Here is a 10,382-nt window from a genome sequence, read left to right as displayed (position 1 = left end):
GAGTAGTATTTTATGTAATTTGAGATAATTCTAAGTTATGTGGGTAATTTGTAAAATTGTGTGATCCCATTTAGTTCTTATATAAAATCAATCTCTTTAGATTGCAAACTAATTCCATGTAAGCATCACCTTTACTTTGAATTTTCTCATTCTCTAAACACTACTGTCACGACCCCAACCCCGGTCGTGATGACGCCCAACACCTTGCTAGGCAAGCCTGACCAACTATCAACCACAACCCATTTTTTTATAAAATCCAATATCAACTAACACAATTCAACAGCCTACTACACAAACAGTCTAGGAATGCGGAATACAATAGGAAGGAAGGGAGAAATCAAGGCTGCGGTCGCCATGCAGCTACCTCGATACTCCCGGATAATGTTGATCGACTGGAAAGCTCTCACTCAACCTCTGGAACACCTGGATCTGCACGCAAGGTGCAGGGAGTAATGTGAGTACTCTGACACAGTGAGTAATAAGCATAAATAATGACTAAGAGTAGGAAATCACGTATACACAAGGTAATCTATAATGCAACAGTTAAACAAGTAGTATAAAAGCGATAAACCAATGAAAAACGGAATAAGATAATTCTACAACAGATAAGCAGTAAGAGACAGACAATTAAAGAGAAATAAACACGTGGAACAGTACCAGCCCCTCGGTCTCTCTCTCTCTCTCATATCACAATTGGGTAATCGCGCTCACTAGGGGTGTGCAGACTCCGAGAGGGGCCCCTTATGGCCAAAGCGCAATATCAAGCCATCTCGTGACATCAAATCTAGGTCATCGACCTCATATCAATATTAGCCACCTCGTGGCGTATGTATATGTATCTTAGGCCCTCAGCCTCATATCAGTATCATTGTATCCTCACATCTGGCCCTCGCTCTTACTCAGTCCAGAAATCACATAAGCCCCTCGGGCATTAGTAAATCAGTAGGCCTCAACCCAAAACATCATTTAAAATATTATTTTAGTTCCAAAACCGAGTAAAAAGTGGCGGAGTTGTAAAACAGGGGAAAAACAGTACGATTGAGTTCAGGGAGTAAGTCAAAACAGTGAGGTAATAGTGATAAAAATTTCCAGAGGGTTCAAATAACTGGCACGAAGCCCAAATATGACAATCAGTCCAAATAATGATGATAACAGATAAGTTTCAATCAAATACGCGGTAAAATCATCAATCGGGGCAGACTAAGTCACAATCCCCAATAGTAAACGACCCCATGTTCATCGTCAAGCGCTTTTCTCACCTCAATATAGCACTACGATGTGCAAATCCGGGATTTCAAACCCTCAAGACATCATTTACATTCATTACTCATCTCAAACCGGCTAAATCTCTAGCTCGCGACGCCTTTGCCTCTCAAATCGGCCACCTCGCGCGTCGAATCTGACCAAAATCAGAACAAATACGTCACAATATTCTAAGGGAACAAAGCCCAAACAAAAACAATCGAAAAATATCAAAAATCCCGAAATTTGCAAAAACCCGAGCCCTGAGCCCACTTCTCAAAACTCAGAAATTTTTACATCAACGGGTTCCTTATTCTTCCACGAGTTCATACATGTCAAAAATTCTCAAATCCGACCTCAAATGGTCCTTCAAATCTCAATTCAAAAGTTCAAAATCCCAAGCCCTAGTTCTTCCATTTTTAGCTCAGGTTCCATGAATTTCTAGGTTAATTTCACAATAGAATCACGTTTTAGGTTCATAAATCTTACCTCCAATCAATTCTCCTTGAATCCCTCTTTAATCACCTTCAAAAAGCTCCCAAAATGCTCACTATGGAGGAAAAATGGCTCAAAATCGCGGATGAAACAACTTATAAACTTTCTGCCCAGTTCTGACTTTACTTCTTCGCGAACGCGTTCAAACTCTCCTGTTCGCGATGCACAAATTTAACTTGACCAGATTTCCTTCTACGCGATCGCAACCAAGGGCTCGCAAACGCGATGCTTTAGACTCCTCAACCTACGCGAACACGGTCCCACTTACGCGAATGCGAAGAGCAACAACTCCTGGACCCTTCACGCGCCAACTCCACTATGCGAACGTGACCTACCCTCGCGCGAACGCGAAGCACCAGCCTCCCACCGTTCGCAAACGTGAATGCGAAGACCAAACACAGACCATCCCAAAATCCTTCTACACGATCGCGACTGGCCCCACGCGATCGCGAAGGCCAATTTCGTCTGCAACAGCTGAACAATTTCTGCAATTATCCAACACCAAAACTAGCCCGATTGACCACCCGAAACTCACCTGAGGCCCCCGGGACCTCAACCAAAAGCACCAACGCATCCTAAAACCTCATTCAAACTTGTTCCAATCATCAAAACACCTCAAACAACACCCAATCCGTCAATTCACATCGAATTCAAGCCTAAAGTTTTCTAAAAACTTCCGAAATACGCTTTCGATCAAAAACCCAACCAAACCACGTCCGAATGACCTGAAATTTTGCACACACATCACAAATGACATAACGAAGCTACAGCAACTCTCAAAATTCCATTCCGACCCCCGGATCAAAATCTCACCTATCAACCGAAAATTGCCAAAATACTAACTTCGCATATTCAAGCCTAATCCTACTCCGGACCTCTAAAATCAATTCCGATCACATTCCTAAGTCGTAAATCACCTCCCGAAGCTAACCGCACCATCGGAACTCACATCCGAGCCCTCTAACACATAAGTCAATATCCGATTGACTTTTCCAACTTAAACCTTCTTAAAAGAGACTAAGTGTCTCATTTCTTACCAAATCCTTTCTGGACTCAAACTAATCAACCCGATCACATAAAACATGGATGACGAAGCGTAAAGAAGTAGAAATAGAGAAAATGGAGCGGTAACTCATGAGACGACTAGCCAGGTCATCACAATTGCATATCAGAAAGACTCAACACACCAAATTTTGTCATGGCTAGATATTAATTCCTTTTCCCCATGCTTCATAGTAAGGCATTTGGTGGAATAAAGAAGTTGTATATGCAATTATGGATTTGTTGTAAAGATACCTATTATTCTTTAAAGTGATACAAAAGATTATAAATTAATTGAGGTTGTAGGAAGTACTATCGGATAAGTTGTTGCACTAAAGTTTCATTTTGTCGCTTCTTTGTATATAGCATAAAATTTGAAAATCTCTATATTAAGAGACATTTAATCTACTACAACAAATAGAACTATAGTCTATATAGGTACTGTGTTGGAAGTTATTGAGTTGTTAGATTTATCTTTGTCACTAGAAACTCTAAGCTGATATATTACTCCAAAATCGTTAGATAATCAAATAGTTTTTAATACTTTTCTGGAACATGATGTTGTTGATTTTTAAATACACATAATGTTAAAAGTTGTGTATTCCATAGCCCATTTAAGTGCCTCTGCTTCCCATATTTCCCATATATCTCCTTGGAAGAAGATAACGTTCACCATACTCTGCACTAGAGCAGACAAAAGTGTTGCACTAGGCAGTTCTGTCCTCGTAACTGTAGTGTCCTCGTTATCCCATGCATATTTGAACCTTTGATGATTAAAGAATAAAAATTCATGATGTTTTGTTTTCTTCATCCAATTCACTTTACGTTTTGACTGTTCAACGTGCTTACCATGTCCATGACCATCTTCTTCGGGGGGACTGAACTTTCCTTCGATTCCCTCTTTCTACAAACTTTGTTCCCTTGTTTTCTCTATCTTTTTAGATGTTTCTTTACTACAGGTGAAGACTTAAACCTTTTGATCTTTTGTACATATTAGCTCTTCAGGTGAGGACTAAAATAAATGAAACTTTGAAGTTCGTCACACTTTGCACAATAAGATTCAGAGGAATTAAATAGTGTCATATAGAAAGTAAATTATCTAAAGCTCCTAATACTGGATTATTTGGTCGGTGTTATTTACATCCATCTACCATAACAATCCAAAGGATACAAAGTGTATTCTGAAAATTTGTATTATTTTCCTTTTCCTGAATTCTGTTTTCCTTCATAATTCCCCATGATAAAATTGGCTTTAAAACCTATCTTTGGTCATAATAAGAAGCTAAAAAGAAAATTATATTTTTCTCTTTCATATTTAACAATGACTGCTTGTCTTTCTTAATATTTACAGTTTATTGACTATGTGGCCTGCCTGTACATATGTCTTTTGATGACTTGTACATACACTACTTTTGATGGTGGCGCAGATGGTTATGGACTAAGGATTCAACTCGGAGAATATAAAGGACTACACGTGCTTTGGTTTGAACTTTAACTTTGTCCCTGTGTACACGTGTTTTAGACAAACATTACAACTTGGGAGTCCTGTAAATCTAGAACTAAAGATCAAACTGCTTGCTGAAAAAATACAATAGTAGATCATCCAAACTACCTTTTTGGTTTGAATTTACTTGTGCTCTCTGGTTTGCTCTATTTCTTCTGTGGTTACAATAGAAAAAGGAATACCTGATATTTCTTAAGCAGTAGACAATTAGTATCTTCAGGCTTACAGTGGCACTTCTAATATGTGCATTAGAATTTATTGCTTTATGTGATTTCTCTTATTCAGATTGTGCCAGTGAAATTAGTTGTGCAAAGTATTGTAAAGCATAGAATTATAGAAAGTTCTTTACCTATGCATGTTATTTGTTTGAGCAACATTCAAACACTCTTCATAGTCAATCATTATGCTTGTACTACCTTCAGTTGTCAAAAGTTAATGTTATACCCTTTTCAAGAGAATTTTTTTTAAAACAGAAAAGAAAAGGTTGATTCAAGTTCAAGTTAGCCATAAGATTGTAACTTTAGATACACCTGTGCCATTTCTGAAACCCCTTGTAACCTCCTTTCTACGTAAAATATTTCATTCTACTTGAATTGATTCAGATTATCCTTGATTGCCAGCATTATTTGTTGTCTCTGTTATAGCATATCTTCTCTTATACCATATTTTGTTCTGCTAGTAAAGGGAAGGAGGTTGCTCATGTCCAATGGACAGCCATATCCAGCAAAGTGTGATGGTGTACGCTTGAGAAAAGAGTGGTAGTTGTATTACCATCATTCTCCCATTAAATCCACTCGCACCATTGCTTTGTCTTTTTTTATTTTCTATTTTATGAGTTACATCATTGTTTTGACCTTTGAGATTTCATTGCCTTGTGGTAGCCTTTTAAACACCTATTAGTCCTTTCGTTCGTTCATTCGTATAGAAGCATAGTTTTGGTATCACACCAAGCATATACTGATGACTCAACTTCTACAATATTACAACCCCTTGGTGAAACTGCATAACATATATGTATAATATCTAATTCACCATAATATACTTAATGCTATAATAATTTAATCTAACAAATGATGGGCTTGGGCCCGGGCTTAGCACGGGCCATCTTTAACTAGTTATTTAAATAATCCCATCGAGTCATCTCCCCTTTGTTGGACTAAAAGCTAAAACTTAGGTGATCGATTTGCTTGTGCCCATTTGAGTTAGATGAAGCACAAAGCTAGTCGAAACCAATAGAAATTGGGATTTATTTTCTATATATAAAAATTAGAACAATATTTACCGGATTTTGCCAGTTTTTTCTATTATAAAAAGTAACAATTTTTTTTACAAAATATATGTAAATCCGGTTAAAGCTATAGATTTACATACAATTGGTATATAACTTTTCATTGTACAAAATTCAGGCAAAAACTACGATATACATATAACTTATACACCATTTGTAATATGTTATTGTATAAAGTTTGGTCAAAAGCTATAACTTACATTCAACTTATATATTATTATGTTCATTGTATATATATTTGTATGTTGTTTGTACACGTATAAAATATATATAGTTTTCATATGTCTTATTCTTCGAGTTTCAATCCAAAATTCTAACCCAAATCAACTCGAATATTTACCAAATTCCCTCAAAATTGAGATATAAATATCCCATGGTTATTTTAAAATACAACAGTCAAATTCAAAGTTTCAAAACTTTTTAATAGACGTCAATATAGTTTAAGCTCTTAACTAATAACATAACTTCGATTTTAAATTCAAAGCTTCAATACAAGCTACTACCATCCAGTTGCTGCCCATGATCCATTTGACATCTAATAACAGAACTCTTTCAGTTTCTTCAGGGAAAAAAAATTTCCAGACACGAGAAGCAGTTCAGGATCTTTCAAATTTTGCTGCACTTGGCTTTTACACCTTTTAGGCATGGTGGAAAGATTACTTTCTTATCACACGTGGTGATTAATTTTGGACACGAGTATGTCATTTATTGAATTGGGTGGAATGGAGAAGAAAAATAGAGAGAAACTGGAAACGATTGGAATCTAATACAGTACTTCATATATATATATATATATATATATAAACAAGGCCATAATAGACATCAACATGACAACATCAAGGTTGGCAAGACCATATAGAACATACTAGACATACAACAACCAGTCTACAAGCCTCTAAGCATATAACATTGCCCCCGACCTGCCTACATAACCATACCAAAAAGCCTAAACAGGAGCAACCACATATTGAGGAGGCCTGTCAGACTCTCTACTTGGAGCTGTAGCATGAGATGCAGTGCCCCGGCATAAAGGGGCATCAGTACGAAAAGAATGTGCTGTATATGTAATGCATGAATAACATATGAAAAAATCAATAAGTACAGAAGAGTGCAAAGGACAACATGGAAGTACATATGCCACAAAGGGCCATCCCCGTCTGAGTATAGCTCAACCGGTATATATATTGTAGTAAAAATAATGTCTCTGAACTGCAGTGGTATAGATATGATGTAATAACGTCCCCAACTGCAGTGGTATGTATATAATATATACAGTAGCTCTGAGGCTCATTACCCAATCCAGTGACAAAATATTCAGAATGACGTAAGGTCGTTAGCTTGCTGAAAAATATTATGGATGTTACTTCCAATACATTTATTTTCAGAGAGAATCAAAATTCAATACATCTATTGTGGAACATCAACCAACACAATAACGTCAAAGGTAAACATATAAACCCAGATTATATCATGTATGAAATTACGACGAGACATTTCATTAAGCTTTTCTTTAGAAAAATTTTCGTTAAGGCAGATTCATCCCGAAAAGCATAAAGGGATAACCATTACATACCTTGATTAGCAGCCCTCCAATAAGTCACAATGCCCACCACTCCACCATTATGTGGCGTTTCTCCACGCCCTTTCTCCCCCAAAACCCCATAACAACATCAGAACAAGAGACAACCCAATAATAGCACGAAACATCCCACAAAACAGTCCAAAACAGTCCAAAACAGTCCAAAACAGGTTGAACAACTCGAACTCACGGCTTTCAATCACCGCCTCATGAGTTCTTACTATTATGGAACGAGTTTCTCTACCTTTTTAGCAGAAAAGAAGGATAAAAGAAGATAGTATACTTAACTTATTGGGTGAAGAGCTCATCTCTTAACTTGGGTTCTTCAACTCTTACGACTTCTCTCAAACTAGAACTTGAAAACAAAAGAAAATCACTTAGGGCTTGAGGGAGCTTGGAATGGCGAACTTTGGAGAGAGATTCAATGGTTTCCTTTGGGAGTGAAGTTTGCTTAAATAAAGTGAAAGAGAAACAGGATAATTAGCCCCTTTAAGGGGTCCCTTTGGCTGAACCCACCCCCTTGTTTTATTTTAAAAACATTATGGCCTTTCCTTTTAAGTAAGTAGGTAATCCACCTACTTGTCACCTACTTGCTTAATGGGTGATACATGTTGATTCTTATTCTATTTTTAAACACGCGTCTCGCCCTCATTTAATACTTAAGACGTGTCACGTAGCTAAAACAAGTAGGACGAGTAAGCAAGTAGCTCAAGCAAGTAGAACGGGTAACCAAGCAACTCATTTATTTGTCCAATTATCCCATTTCTTTTCCAAGTCTCATTCACCTTAACTTTTATTTAACAGATATCTATACTAGGACCTTTAAAATTTTTTACAACTTATTTTTATCTCGTTCAAGCACGTTCATCGACCTTAACTAAGTCGTGCGTATGTTTAAAGGTATGTGGTACTACATTCCGAGAGTTTTGGAGGGTTATGGAAGAAGTATTTTCATTTTCAAAGCTTTATGTTGTTGGAGTTGACCAATGTTTGACTTTTATGTAGGGGATTTTGAATTGATGATTTGATGATTTTGTTAGCTTTATATGATGATTTTGGACTTATCATATGTTTGGTTCGAGTCTCGGGTGACCAAGGTCATTCCAGCGCTTCTAGTCGAAAGTTAGATATTTGAGTTCATGAACACTGGAATTTTTGAGTTTTGATGCTTGATTCTGGATTGTAGATATTATTTTGATACTTTTAGCTTACTAGTGAGTTCTTGTAAGTTATTATACTTGTTTGAGTGTTTGCAGTGAGGCCCGGGGGGCTCAGGTGAGTTTCAGATTGATTTCGTGCTATTTTGACAAGTGTTGTCATTGTCGGTGTTGTAGATATTGCACTTGCGATGGTCGGGTGCCCATGTGCGAGCTCGTTTTTGCGGGTTTTTGGATAGCATCTGCGAGATTTGGAGAGCTCAGGTATTTTCGCTTCTGCAGAGAGCTGAGCGCAAGCGCGAGACCTTATCTGCAGACATTGGCTTGCATTTGTGAGGGGCTCAGTTAAGGGCGAAGGCTGCACATTTGATGATTGGCCCGCAGATGCGATGGCCGCTCTTTGCACGAAAACCCTTTGTGTCTTCGGGCAAAGAGGGGGTAATTCTTTCATAGGGCAAAAATCACGTGCTTACAGCCGCTTCTGCGGAAGACTCGCTGCTTTTGCGACATTTTTACCAACTCCTTTTTGCTTATGCAGACTTCTTTTTCGCTTTCCCCGTCTCCCTTCTACGGTACTTTTTCCGCACCTGCGACATATGCATATGGTAAAGAAAAAGGTTTCGTGTTTTGGCTCATTTTCTTCCATTTTGGAGATCTATACTTCGTGTATAGGCAACGATTGAAGAAATTTTTATTCCAACATCATAAGTTAGTAACTTTAACTTATTTTTGATTAATTTCCATGATTCTACATAGACTTTCATCCCCAAATCTAGAATTTTAAAGTGTAGGAATTGGGGTTTTTGATTTGAACTTAAGAGAGTTAATTTTAGGGATTTGGACCTCAATTTGAGATCTGATCTTGAAATCAATTACATATTTGAACTCGTTAGGTTATGGTTATCGGGATTTTGTCTCGATTTTAGATTTAGACCATGTGAGTCTAGGTTGCCTTTTTGTTGGTATATGGGATTTCATCAAAGATTGAATCCTTATTGATTGAGTTTATTTTCTTTAGTAGTATTTGACTTCCTTAGATAATAGTTGACTAGATTTTGATTATATTGAGGAGTATTTCCAAAGAAAGCAATATTGGATTAATGAGCTTGTTTCGAAATGAGGTAAGAGTCTTGTAGCTTTAGTTTGAGGGAACTTTTCTTAATAAATGACATTGTTTGCTATATGCTAGAGTGATACATATGCAAGGTGACAAACGTATATGCATGTGCTATGGTTATCCATGCTCGGGATAGATTATATACTTCTTTGTATCTTGTTGAACTTTGTGATATTCTTGAATGATATTTCATATGCTTCTAAAGCCATATGAATATAATTATTCATGCTAGAAATCATGTTTAAATGTATGACATCTTAAAATAGCATAAAGGGCTATTCTGGAAATTTTGTTGATATACTTGATTTGTTTGTAGTCATGCCTTATATCATGGACACATATCTATATATGTTATCTTATGCAACTTGATCTTCTTTATTCATAGTAAAGATCATGATTGAGGCCTTAGGGACAATATTTTGCACGATGGGTATTTTCGTGTGATTGTTATGATATTGGCACGAGGAATATTTCATGCAGTTTGATATGAGATTGGTGCGTTGGATTGACTCTTTACGGAGAGTATGTGAGTTGGAATTTACATTATATTTATTTATTTCTTAGATACATACATGTACTTTACCTTGGTTGCTTCCACATGCCTTCTTATCTTGTTTGTTACTGTTACATCTATGTTTACTACTTGGTTTGTTACTGTTATGTCTATGCTTTTTACTTAGTTTATTACTGTTACATATTTTTCTACTACCTTGTATTGCTATTACACTTGTTCCTTTTACCTTGTTTGTTATCGTTACGTATATGCCTTCAACCTTGTTAGTTGATGTTAATATATGCCTACACATTGTTTGTTATGGTTACATTATTGTATTGTTTGTTTGGTTGTTATTATTTTTGTCTTGATTGATAAAATGGGATCGGTTGCTAGCTGCACAATATTAAGGACCGAGTGTACGCCACACAATATGGCCATAGACTGTAACAATGCTAAGACCGGA

The 10,382-nt window shown here is 36.8% G+C and overlaps 1 long non-coding RNA gene across 1 annotated transcript; it reads right to left on the bottom strand.

Annotated features, from left to right (window-relative positions):
• Positions 1 to 223: 223 nt before the first annotated feature.
• Positions 224 to 7,655, bottom strand: LOC104217224 (uncharacterized). The gene is made up of 2 exons (XR_708715.2): positions 7,144 to 7,655; positions 224 to 429 (listed from the first exon to the last, which is right to left on the bottom strand). It is a non-coding gene; the product is annotated as an uncharacterized lncRNA (long non-coding RNA).
• Between the last annotated feature and the right edge of the window lie 2,727 nt (positions 7,656 to 10,382).

The sequence above is a fragment of the Nicotiana sylvestris genome, chromosome 3, assembly GCF_000393655.2.
Source record: "Nicotiana sylvestris chromosome 3, ASM39365v2, whole genome shotgun sequence".
Classification (NCBI taxonomy): Eukaryota; Viridiplantae; Streptophyta; class Magnoliopsida; order Solanales; family Solanaceae; genus Nicotiana; species Nicotiana sylvestris.
This window is presented reverse-complemented; position numbering and strand designations above follow the sequence as displayed.